The 12,814-nt window shown below is 35.0% G+C and overlaps 1 protein-coding gene across 6 annotated transcripts in view; it reads left to right on the top strand.

Moving 5' to 3' along the window:
* The window catches only part of LOC110255479 (uncharacterized), a 109,267-nt gene that overhangs the window by 77,536 nt on the left and 18,917 nt on the right, over window positions 1–12,814 (top strand). The window lies entirely within an intron of this gene.

Here is a 12,814-nt window from a genome sequence, read left to right as displayed (position 1 = left end):
TGTGGTATATGGAAGTTTCCAGGCTAGGGGTTGAATTGGAGCTGCAACTGCTGGCCTATACTCTAGCCACACAGCATCCGAGCCACAACTGTGACCTACACCACAGCTCACAGCAATGCCAGAACCTTAACCCACTGAGCAAGACCAGCGATCAAACCTGTATCCTTAAGGATACTAGCTGGATTTGTTACCACTGAGACACAACAGGATCTCTCACATAGTCTTTTAACAGTCTCTAATCTGTCATGCCTGCTCTTCTGTTCCATGCTCATGCATCCCCTCTTCGATCTGTTATGGAGTGTAGAAAGTCTCCAGATAATTTTTTCATATGCTTTGAAATAATTTTAAAATAAACTTTAATTTATGTAGTATAGAACCATAAATGCATGCTATTTGTAAAAATAATAATCAAAAAATGTATAAAAGAGAACTTTTTCTAAAACTCTTGCCAATTCCACACCCCTTGCCCCTGCAACCTTGCCCTCCACCTGCCCACCCGCCTCTCTCTGATAATATAATAGAGCTTCACCTCAGCTGCTCAGATTTCATTGGCTACAATTTACTAACCAGTAGATTTAATGACCACCTCACCTGTTGCCACAAAGATTTGAAATCACTTTTAAAATGGACACTGCAGGAGTAATGCACTTGCTTCCCTGAGTTTTATATTTAGCTCATTAAATAGATTTTTCCAAAAAAAAAAAAAAAAGTACACCAATTTCAAAGGAATATTGGTGGGAGAGACGAATTTTCTGATTGGAGGTTGGGGGTAGAGACTGTTCATTGCAACACTTAAACCAGAAGGTCGGGCTACTATATCATGACTGAAGGCTGACAGCCTTTCAGAATTTCTCTCAAGACTTGATGGGTGCTTTCGTTTTTATCCTCCTCCGTTGCCTCCACCCTCATCCAAACCATTATCCTCTCTCACTTGAGCAACTCAATTGACCTAGCTGGTTTTGCTTCAGTGCTTCCTTATACATCATTTGTTCTTCCTGGAATAGCTAGTTATAGCATGTTGCTCCTTCTCTTACTCTGACCCACAGCCTTACATTATCTGCCCTCCTCATCTTCTCTTCTCTCTCCTGCTCACTATGGTTGAGTATTCTTGCTCTCCATCAACTGCTCTTAGCTCTTTACATACTTCGGACTATTGCACTTATTATTCCTTCTATTACCTTTCCCATCTACCCTGCTCTTTACAGGTCTGGCTGTTTCATACTGATCATATCTTAGCTCAAGTCTTTTCATCTGTGAGCCTTTTCTGACAATCCCACCTCAAATAGCACCCCTATTCAAAAACCTTCTCAGCCTTCTGTGTATATTCTTTGTAACACTACCACAATTTGTATTTATTTATATCATTGTGGCCACTCAGTAGCATTTCCTATAAGTTAGGAATGCCATCTCTCTTATTTCATGACTGTATTTTCAACATTAGAGTAAGGAGTAATACTCACTGATGAATAATTGTAACAAATGAAAAAGAAATTTTTCTTATGAAAGAATCACAGTGGGTTACAAAAGAAGACAAGATCCAAGGACCAATAAGGAGATAATTTTCAACTTCAACCATATCAGTTATTATCAAGTGTAAAGAATCCACGTATAACTGAAAACCTCTCTTTGGCAACTGTCTGCTTCATCTGCTTCTTCCTCTTTTCCACCTCCCAGGCACTGGAGTATTTCTGCATCAGTATAAAATCTAGCTTGGCAGTACTTCAGCCAAATCTTTGTTATAAAACATCTGATAGTCCAAGCTTTTTTGTTCTTTTCCCTGAGTTTTCTTTACATAGAACAAAAATGTCCATTTAATCCATACCTATGATCCCCAGCAAAGGGGCAAGAGGAAAGCAATCTGATTACAATGGCGTGCAAATGACCGCCAGACTTCACCCTTCATGGGCATTTCACATTTTTCAAAAGAAACTTATTGATACAGATATTTTCCCTAATGGGAAAAATATTTAGAGGGGTAATTCTGAGTACCCCTGACTCCCACATGTCTGAGTCTTGGGATGGAAGAAAAGGATTTAGGAACTTGACATCTTTCATTTGAAAGATTGCCAAGATCTTGCTTAAAGCATACCAACCTATATTAATCCCTAATGAAAGTATGCAAGATTTCACTCTTCCTTTTATAGTAATCAGGCATGCCTTACCAATCTTCTCTTTCTGTAAGTATTATATTGGTAAGTTTGGTTTATAAAACACATATACTATATTAGATAATTAGTTGATCAAAAGCAATATTGGATGTGTATTAACATTTTGTTCACATGCATTATACTTGTGTAACCTTGGCCTATTTGCATCAAAATTCCATTGGCAGTGTTTTGCTTTTGATCTGTGAGCTATTAGAAGCCCTGTTACTACAGATGAAAGGAGTTAGAAAGTTCTATATCATAATGCAGTGCGATCAGTAATTCACAGAGCAGGTAATTTGCAATGACTTGCCAAGCCTTTGATTGCACCCGGTTTATGGCTATTAGCAGTTTCCCCTTTCAAATTTGTATGGTTCCATACTTCCTTTTTGACCTCTTTTTCATCATTTATGGTCCAATTTGGTAGTGAAAAAACATAACTGCTTGCTTAGCGCAGGGCTGTCATTCAAACCCCAGTGACTTACTGAGCACTTTGACATTTGTGATGATGAAAAAAACATTAAGCAGGTGTACAGAACACTAACCAGGTTCCTGCAACAATGCTTTATGGGATTCACAGTGTACCTCTGGGCTATAAACCGATTCAGACTTGATTTTCTCTATCAATTTAATCTCAATGTTCAGATTCCCATTCAAAGAAGGAGGCATGCATAGTTTTTGCTAAAACTGAAGTTAAATAAAGTTTCCAATAATAATGTTAATATAGGACCTCATAGGTACAATTGGAAGGGCAGTGATTGCTTGGCACTAATATAATATGAAAGTAGGGCTCACGTGTCTACTTTGAAGTCATGCAATTAGGAGTACTACTTGATACTGGACTATATAAAATTTAAGCCCTATAAAATGTCTTTGGCAATGAAAACTTACAGCTAAATGGCATGCTTTAGCCCCTTAGCTCTCTGAATTGTATGTATGCCACATGAAGGAAACATCATATTATTCTGTGGAGGTTTTGCTTCTTGCATTTAAAACTGGTCATCTGTTGTACAGGTGTGCAGCATGTCTTGGTGTGGGTTAGCCTGCCGTCACATGCGGTTTGTCTGGGAGATGTGGAGACCTGCAAAACTCAACAGAGTCCAGGTCCCCAATTAGTGTGTTTGGGGAAGCATTCAAAGTCTGGACCCCTGAGCGCAGGGATTTTCCCACCTCGGTACTGGTTGGACATCTCAGAACCTGTCACTTGGGCCCACAACCATTTTCAGTTGAAAGTGGCAACAATGTCACATAAAGGCATAGACTCACACATACCTAACAACAAAAGAAAGATTGTTAAGACCATCCATTTTCTATCATCATTCCAGTATGAAAATAGCTTTTTCAATAATATGGAACAGACAAGCATTGAACTTTGACCTTCTGGGTGTTTACTGCATTTAGAAAATTATTTGAAAAATCCTAAGTCTGGAGTAGAAAACTTTGAGTGGTTTACATTTTAAGTGGTGGCTTTTAATTATACACAAAGCAAAAGTACTTTGGAAGAGGAACTGTAAGCAAATTGGGAAGATATGGCTTCAGACTCATGCTTCATTTTGGAGAATGAAAACTATTCACATAGAATAAATGCACCTGAAGATCAAAAGACAATGCAAACAATCTCTGAATGCATGGTGACTCATGTTTACAGAGCATTTTTCACAGAAAATTGTGTGTCTTTTTCAACCACAGTTGGGTAAGTGAGAGCAGCAACATTAGTTGCTTTTTTTAATATATAAGGTAGTCAGAGCCACAATATTCCATTCCCGCTTACCCAAAATACAAGGATACTGACAGTTTCCCTTGTCCTTACCATCTAGCTCTTGTAACATTTTCATCTTCTTTCTATACACATCCATTTCACATTCAGTACAATGACCATAAGCGCTCACCATATGCATTCCTCCTGGCCAAATATGTTAGTCAGAGTAGTGACGTGAATGGGACTAAGACAGGAAGTTCAATTAAAAAACCAAGTGATGCTGACGCTTTATGAGTTTTACAGAGATGGCAAGAAATTTTATATCTGTTGTGTCCCTCAGGCTGGTTGTAATTTTAGCGTAGAGTGGAAATGGTCCTGAGAAATTATTGATCTTGACTTTTACCAGGCCTGCAGTAAAGCAAAGGTAACAAATAATGTCATGCTTGAAGTTGGTGAAAAAATATTTGCGGTCATGGTTGTAAGTTGAGGCCAAACTCAAGAGCACTGAACCCAGACTGAAAAACCACCCTACCCTGCCTTTTTTTTTCCAGTCTCACATAATATTTTTATTGGTTTAGTTTCACTGATGAGATTTTTAGGTTAGTTAACTAGTACTTCCTGCTAACCTGACTTGATGTTTTATCAGGTCTTACCTGAAAACATGCTTGTTTTGAGTCCATGTGCTGACAACTACTTAAATATATCACTTCTTATTTATTGCAAACTTTGCCTGTACTTTCATCTTTTTAAAGATTTTGCATAATCCTTTGGTGTAAGTTATTTAGAAGAATGAATTTATGAGGACTAACTTCATAGGAAAAAATCTAAGTGTCCCATAAAAATGGCAAATATAAACCAAACCAGAGGAGAATAGGCAAAGCCAGTATACTTATACGTAGAAAACTATAGAGTATTTTATTTTTTAAGAATTCATTCAACTGTGGCTAAAATTACATATTTGCATTATAAAATGAGCTCTGAATGAATTTTCCCTAAAGTGGAATACCACAGAAAATCGTTTCAGTTTATGAAATTACACTTAGCACGTTTATTTGTTCTCTCTCTACTCGAAACCCACAAGTTTTTATTAACGCCATGGTTCATATTTCAAATAGCAAGAAATCTTCACGTCTCCCTTCCCCCCCCAAAAATAAATCTACAAAGCACCTGGATTTAGAAGAACAACATAGATATATTGCCATTACCTCTGAAAACTAGCAAACACTTTCGTAATAAAAATAAACAGTGTATACTGTAATCGATGAAGAGGCAACATCCCACATTGTTTATTGATTCATGAGGTTAAGATTAAAGTGGTATTCTTGCCTGTGTTTATCAACAGGGTTTTTTTCTTTTTTTATGCAGTAAGTCAACCTGGAATCCCACAAACCAATCAATAAAGTTTAAAAGCTTCAGTGAATCTAACCCATAACAGGTCCTTGTTTGGAGAACATGCTCAAGAAACACATGTGCCTTTAAGAGGTCTTGAAAGACTTTACACCCATGGACCATTACCATTTCCAAACACCCTGCAGCATTACCAGCCCAACATATGCTGACTGTATATCACCGTGACCCTCTCACTAAAGCTCTTTTGACTGGAGTGCTTTTAATACCCACTTTCTCAGCTGAGCTCAGGAGTGATTTGTTTTACATGCCACATTAATCCTTTCCACATTTTCTGGATGAGGCAACCACAATTCCACTTGTGAGGTGTTTCTAAAACACAGTTATAGGAATAAAGCAGCAGGGTCCCAGACTTGACAACTTCCCTCTAGGCAGCTGACAAAGTGGGCTATCCTGCCTTGGTTTAACTCTTCAAAAGAGCATTTTGTGCCCAGCCACTAGGGTGGGCCAGCCTTCCAGGCCAGTAGGAAGCCCCATTTATTGAAGGCAATTTACTCTCAATTAAAGCACTGTAGGAATCTTCATAGATGTAATGCCTTCTTGATACTGTGCGTATTAGTAAAAATAAAATCACGAATAAATGGAAAAGAGCAGTAGAACCAAAAATATATAAAACACATCTCAGTAAAATCAAAGGAAGTTTATATATCACACCTTCATAATTGTAGGAAAAGAGCTTTTTTTTAAAAAAAAATAATAAATGGGCAATTAGCGTTCAAAGCACAGGCTTTTATTATGTGGTAATTTTACAGTTTTAACTTTAAAGGCAACTTATCCAATCCCATTCCCCAAATATATTCCAAGACCATTGAACTTATGTTGCATGCATTTATGAACTTTTATATATTTTTAAAGTTCATTGAATATAAGTAATATAGGTTTTTGAAATTTCAAGTTGTCAACAAGGCTAACTGATTGGACCAACCAATTGTTTAAAAAAAAATGTTTTTACATGTCAGCACTTGGCTGATTTTATTAACTTGTTAGTATTATGCTCCCAATTTTATGTGTTAAAATCTAACTGTACAAGCAACTTGAGGACTAAAATTGTGCCTTTATCCAGTCCTAATTTATTGTTCTTCCCTCATAAATTTTATTTGCAGCTTCAATGGTCTGAAAAAAGCAGTAAATCATAGTGAGGTGAGGTTTACATAGTTTAGATTGAGTTCCTTATTTTTGCTTGAAATTAATCCAATCAATTCCTTCTGGTGTCATCGTCATGTGCTAATAGTAGGTCTCAAAGCAAGAGATCACTTGAGTCAAAAAGATCTTCATTCCTAATCTACAGGATATCACTTATGCATGCTCAGGTCATAAATCCTTTACATAAAATACAGGGAAACAGATGTAATGTTTCTAAAAATTATTGAGAGTTCTGTAAATAAAAAAATACTTTCCTATTTATTTCTTGCCCCAGGTTGTTTACCTTAGATCTTCAGGAATATGCTTCTAGCTTTTCTGAAGAAGCCTTCCAGAGGTTTCAAGGTCACTGTTAAAACACAGATGTTTTAACTGTGGCTGGCAAAACACAGGGGCTCATTAACTATTTGTAAGACGTAAGATGGATCCAAACATACCCTTCACATTCTCAACAATCTGGTTCATAATAATAGGAATTCCCTCTGTGGCTCAGCAGCTTAAGGATCCAGCATGGTCTCTGTGGCAGTGTGGGTTTGATCCCCAGCCAGGTGCAGTGGGTTAAGGATCCGGTGTTGCTGCAGCTATGGTACTGGTTGCAGCTATGGCTAGGATTCAATCCTTGGCCTGGGAACTTCATATGCCATGGATGCAGCAGTAAATAAATAAATAAAACATTTACTTTAGGACAAAAATGCCTACCAAAAAAGCTAGATTATTTCCTTAGGATCTTTAAAACAAAAACAAAAATCTGATCAAGTGAAGAAAAAAGACATTCATTAAAATCACAGTCACCCTTTTCATTTCTATACCCACACAGAGATACATACACCACACTTACCAGAGGCTCTACTTTTAAAAAAACTAGTATACACTGAAATGTAGAAAGCAGAATACTTAACAGATCATTTGGTACATTTTTAGAACTCTGAAGAGTTGAGTTTTATTTGTCAACAGTTTTGAACTGTAAATTGTTTCTGTTTTTCAAAAAAAAAAATTTTTTTTTGTCTTTTTAGGGCTGCACCTGTGGCAATATGGAGGTTCCCAGGCTAGGGGTTGAATCAGAGCTACAACTGCCCAACTACACCACAATCACAGCAAGCAACTCCAGATCCAAGCCACATCTAAAATCCAGCTCACGGCAACTCGGGATCCTTAACCTGCTGAGTGGGGCCAGGAATCGAACCCACAACCTCATGGTTCCTAGTCAGATTCGTTTCCACTGCGCCATGACGGGAACGCCTCAGAATTCATTTTAAAAAATGACCTTTAGCTTTTTGAACTCTTGTCTGAATATCTAGAATCATCCCAAAACTAGCAGATGTCTTCAAGAAAAAAAGAAATGCTTGTGTAAAGTTGACTGTTTTAAACTTTATTTCAAATGATCTGCTTTCAGTATCTTGAAGAAAAACTTTCTAGATTACTTTCTTTCTCTAAATTTGTGTTTAACAGGATCTAGAATTCTTTGGCTAGCTTAGAATCATAAAAGCACTGGTTTTTACCCTGCTTGGACATTTGCTCATTTGAGTTTGGGTTCATTCATATTTAGTTATATCCACTAAAATTGCCCATTCTTCTTTTGCCATTGGGCATTTTTTCAATCTTAACAAAACGAAGTCCATATTATAGGCCTGCTGGCCAACATTCCAGGTAAATGAATGGTTTTAAAGAAAAATGGTGCTATTTTTCAAAAGCCTGACATTTTAAAAATACAAGTCCAGAATTGAAGCCTTCAATAATTTTTCCATGCCTATATGCTGCAAGAAGCAAATGGTTACACAAATGAATACATCTGGGATTATTTTCAAGCTGTTATTCCCCACCAGGGAAAATATTTAGAAATAAGGCTCAGTCTTTGTGCTGGAACTACAAAGAGGCCAGCCATCTTGATGCTTTTCCAGATCGTTTAATGATTTTCCTCATATTGTGTGGTGGCTTTACTGCCCTGTTTCGTATGCCTTCCCGTTCATCGTTGGTAACCATTTATGTTGGGTATGTTCCAATTTCCAAATCTGTTTTGTGGCATTTATAGCTTGCAGCTAATAAGGCCATTCAGTATTTTTTTATACATATAAAATATTAAAAAATATACCAAGCTAGAAGAATTGATTTAAAATTTAAAAGAGGCTTACTGAAGTATGGAATAACTTTACCTTTAAACTGTTAAGTAAGCGTGACTGAGGTTGAGAGGTGCCATTCTGCTTCTAGAGTCCAGGAGATGTGGTATTAGATGGGTGTGTTTTATATGCATTTGTAGGTATTATATGTATACATACATATATAATGCAATAAGCATGTATGTATTATATACAACACACACATGTATGAGTGCAAAAGGAGTGGTAATTTTCATATATGTTTCTTTGTACCTTTTTACTTTGTAAGACAGAGCCATCAACAAATAAACACATGTATATGCTGGTCATATTTTCTTTCTTTCTTTTTTTTTTTTTTCTGTCTTTTTAGGGCTGCACCTGCAGCATATGGGGGTTCCCAGGCTAAGTGTAGTCACTGGACTATACCAGGGCTGCAGTAAAGTGGATCTGAGCCATGTCTGTGACATATACCACAGCTCATGGCAATGCCGGATACTTACCCACTGAGCGAGGCCAGGGATTGAACCTGTGTCCTCATAGATGCTAGTCGGGTTCGTTAACCACTGAGCCAAAGTGGGAACTCCTATCCTGGTCATATTTTCATTAGCAAGTTGGATTATAGAGTTTTTGAATTTTTAGAGTATTGCCTTCCTATGACTTTATATCAAATGACAATTATTTGGGATTCATAAGATACATAAGTATTATATGTCTAAGAAACTAAAATTTCCAGAATTAACTCCAAATTAAACCATAAAAAATAAATATAATCATTAAGGTAGTCTTTTTCTTAACATACATCCAAGGAGATTATGTTAATCATGCTTTTACTGTCCTTTTTCAATTCAATGTAAATGTAAATATTTAACATGTATTGCCTAACTTCAAATATATTAAAATCCATAATTTACTCTGATTTCTTATATTTAAAATTTACATTACTAAACTAAAATTTTTTATTTTTTTAATTTACAAATTAAAAGTGATTCGAGATTTTAATTATGATCAAAGTCTAGAATAAGATAAAAATCCTCTGAAAACACAGATCATTACCTTTTAATATCATTGTGAATTTTAATTTCAATGTCATAAAATCTTATGCAGATAAGGTTTTTTAGAGAATATAGGCTCTAATGGTTTAAGAGTGTACAAGTCATACAGAATGTATGAGTCATACAGAAGGTAGGTTGGTTGATAATGATGTATGTCATCCATTTCCACATTCAGAGTTCTGTGAAAGAGGACATTCTCAATATAACCCCCAGGGGTAAGGCTGGGGGTTATATTGAGAACAATTAGAGATTGTCCTTTAAGTAACCTTTCATTGAGAACAATTTTTATATTATTGAATGAGACAATAACAATACCAATTTTAGGATATGGGAGTTGATGAAAAAGTGTAATGTAAAGATGTACAAAGAGATTAACTTCTGTAAGAATAATTTGCAGGTCTTCCTATCTTGAGCATCACCTGAATGAATGGTGTGATGGGTGTAAACAGGCAATATTTGAACTCTTAGATATTTATTTTTTAACAAGAGTGGTATCAAATTAGTAGGTATTTACATTCATTAGATTAACTTTTTTTTCTTTTCACAGACGCACCTGTGGTATATGGAAGTTTCCCACCCAGGGGTCGAATCAGCTGCAGCTGCAGGCCTACACCACAGCCACGGCAACAGCCAATCTGAGCCACATCTGTGACCTACGCTGCAGCTTGCAGCGGTGTCAGATCCTTAACCACTGAGGGAGGCCAGGGACTGAACCTGCAGGGAAACAATGCTGGGTCCTTAACATGCTGCGTCACAATAAGATCTCCTTCTTAGATTTTAATTTGCTTTTTTGCAAAGAAGACAACTTAGTTAATTGCGCCGAGTCAAGCTTTATGTTAATAATTTTTGTGGACATCTAAAAACTTAGGTTTGTTCTGAATTAATAATAACATGTTCTTATTTTTCTGATTTTAAGAGTAATCATCATTTGAAGCCATTTGTCAATATGAGAACAGAAATTTAGAGACTCTTACTCTTCAAACATAACAAAGATTGTATGTGAATATGTATATATATAACATATACATATGTTAACAGATTCATGTATATTATTCAGATTTTTCACATAAAATAAACCAACAGTGTATATACTAATAATTATTCATTTACAGAAACTAGACAGAATTTTAGGTCCTGTCCTGCAATATATAGAGATATGCTCCAATGTTTTTAATATTGCACTGTATGCTCTTAATAAATAAATCATACATTAACCAATTTCTTACAGATAAAATATTGTGGTTGTTTTCAAACTTTGGCTATTAGAAACAATTCTTCGTTGAGCATTCTCATAAACAGTTTTGCATACTTGGGCTTATATAGCTATTGTGTAATTTTTGAAAATATTATTGGCTCAATGTGTATGCACACTATTCAACTTATTGATGTTAGCAAATGCTTTCTAAAAAAAAAAAAAAAAAACTGTAATAGTTTCCATTGCCAAGAAAACTGTCAGAGGATGCCTGTTTTATTACCCCCATATAAACATGAGTTTTATCACTATTTTTTTCCATTTCAAAATAACACAAAGCATACATGCTAATCGAGAAAACTTCCAGCAATACATAACTATATATAATAGGATTAAAAAGCAATTTTTTATTTTCTCTTTGATCTCTTCCCCTGTCTCCTTCCTGCCACTCACACAGCATTCTTACCCCCCTCCTCAATGTTACTAGCTCTGTGCATTTCCAAAATCTCTATATGTGGGCATGTGTTCTTAATATACTTGTAAGTAATAAATAGAATCATTTTATATTTTATTCTACAACATTCTTCTCTTCACGTGAAAATGTATCATGAATAACTATATTTTATTTTTAATGGCTGCATATTATTATGTAGTTCATATGCTAACTTATTTAATCCTCTCCAATTGAATAATGTTTCTATTATTAGACAAGGTTGTTTTCAGGTTTTTCTCTGTTGCAAAGATTGTTATTTCATACTGAAATCTCTACCACTTGTCTTTGCAAAGAATAGTATTTAAAATTGGAAATACAGAGTCAAAAGATATGCACAAGTCAAATTCTAATAAATATTGCCAAATCATCTTACTAATAATTTAAAAATACTTGCCAACCTTTTGGCCATGATATTTCACTGTTTGTAATTTTTTTGTATTGTTGAGATGAAGAACTTGAACATGTTTTAAGGTCATTGAACATGTGACCCTGAAATGTCAGTTCAGGCAATTTACTAAATTTTCTTTTTGTGTTGTTCTTTGCTGACATTATGTTTTATGCGACATTTTTCTCCAATAATAATAATTACCCTCATGGCTGTCATATTTTTGTCTTTCCACCTTGCTAATGATTTTCCTATTTTTCTTATATCTTTTAGGTTTACGTTTTAAAATTTATTAGTTTTTTTCCTTTGTGGATTTTGAATTTTGCAGCATAATTAGAAAAGCTTCCCTACACCAAAGATGAAAGATATTTGAAAGTGATTTTCTTGTGTTTGTTGTTTTTTACATGTATAATACTTTGAAGTCCATTTGGGATTTATTTGGGTGGAAGTGAAGTAGCTGTCCAGGTTTATTTTCCAGTATTTTTTTTTTTTTTCCAAATTATGTGCCAGTTGGCCTGGTACTCCTGGTGAACGATCTAGACTACCTAGAAATGCCAGCTTATTTACATATATTATTTTCCCACACATATTTACATCTATTTTTAGATTGTTTATTTTGTACCATTGATATGTTTATTTCTGCATCAGTACTGAATGTTTCCAATCACTTCACCTTTATAATGAAGTTTAATGCTATGGAAGGCTAGGTAACACTCATTGCTTACATGTCAAAGACTTTTCTGAGCTTTATCATGTTTGATTTGAGACCAAAGAGAAACAAATATCTATTTTCATTGGGAATGCCTTGAATTCTCAGACTAATTTAGGAAGGATTGATATTTTAAAATATTTAAAAATTTTACTATCCAGTAATACAATATCTATCTCATTAAAGATCTTTTTAATGTCCCTTGGTAGAGTTTTATAATCATATTCATGTGGATATTTACTATTTCTTTTAAAGTTTACTTGGTATGTTACATTTTATTGATTTTGTAAATGGAATGTATATTTTGTATTTGATACTGTTCTATTAGAAAAGAGCTTATTCTGCAAATGACCGCCTTATTGAAATTTGTTATAATTTCTAACAATTTATGCAAGTTATTTTGCTTTTCTAAAGAAATGATCATATTTAAAAATAAATGTAATCTTGTTTCATCCTTGTTGTTTTTCAATATATTTACTATTTGTTGACTGCATTACTGA

The sequence above is a fragment of the Sus scrofa genome, chromosome 9 (assembly GCF_054392235.1).
Source record: "Sus scrofa isolate SSC_HxYL_T2T_F1_AM1 chromosome 9, Sscrofa_HxYL_maternal_Yorkshire_Landrace_v2.0, whole genome shotgun sequence".
NCBI lineage: Eukaryota > Metazoa > Chordata > Mammalia > Artiodactyla > Suidae > Sus > Sus scrofa.
Note: the sequence above shows the minus strand (reverse complement) of the source record. Positions and strands in the feature narration are given on the sequence as shown.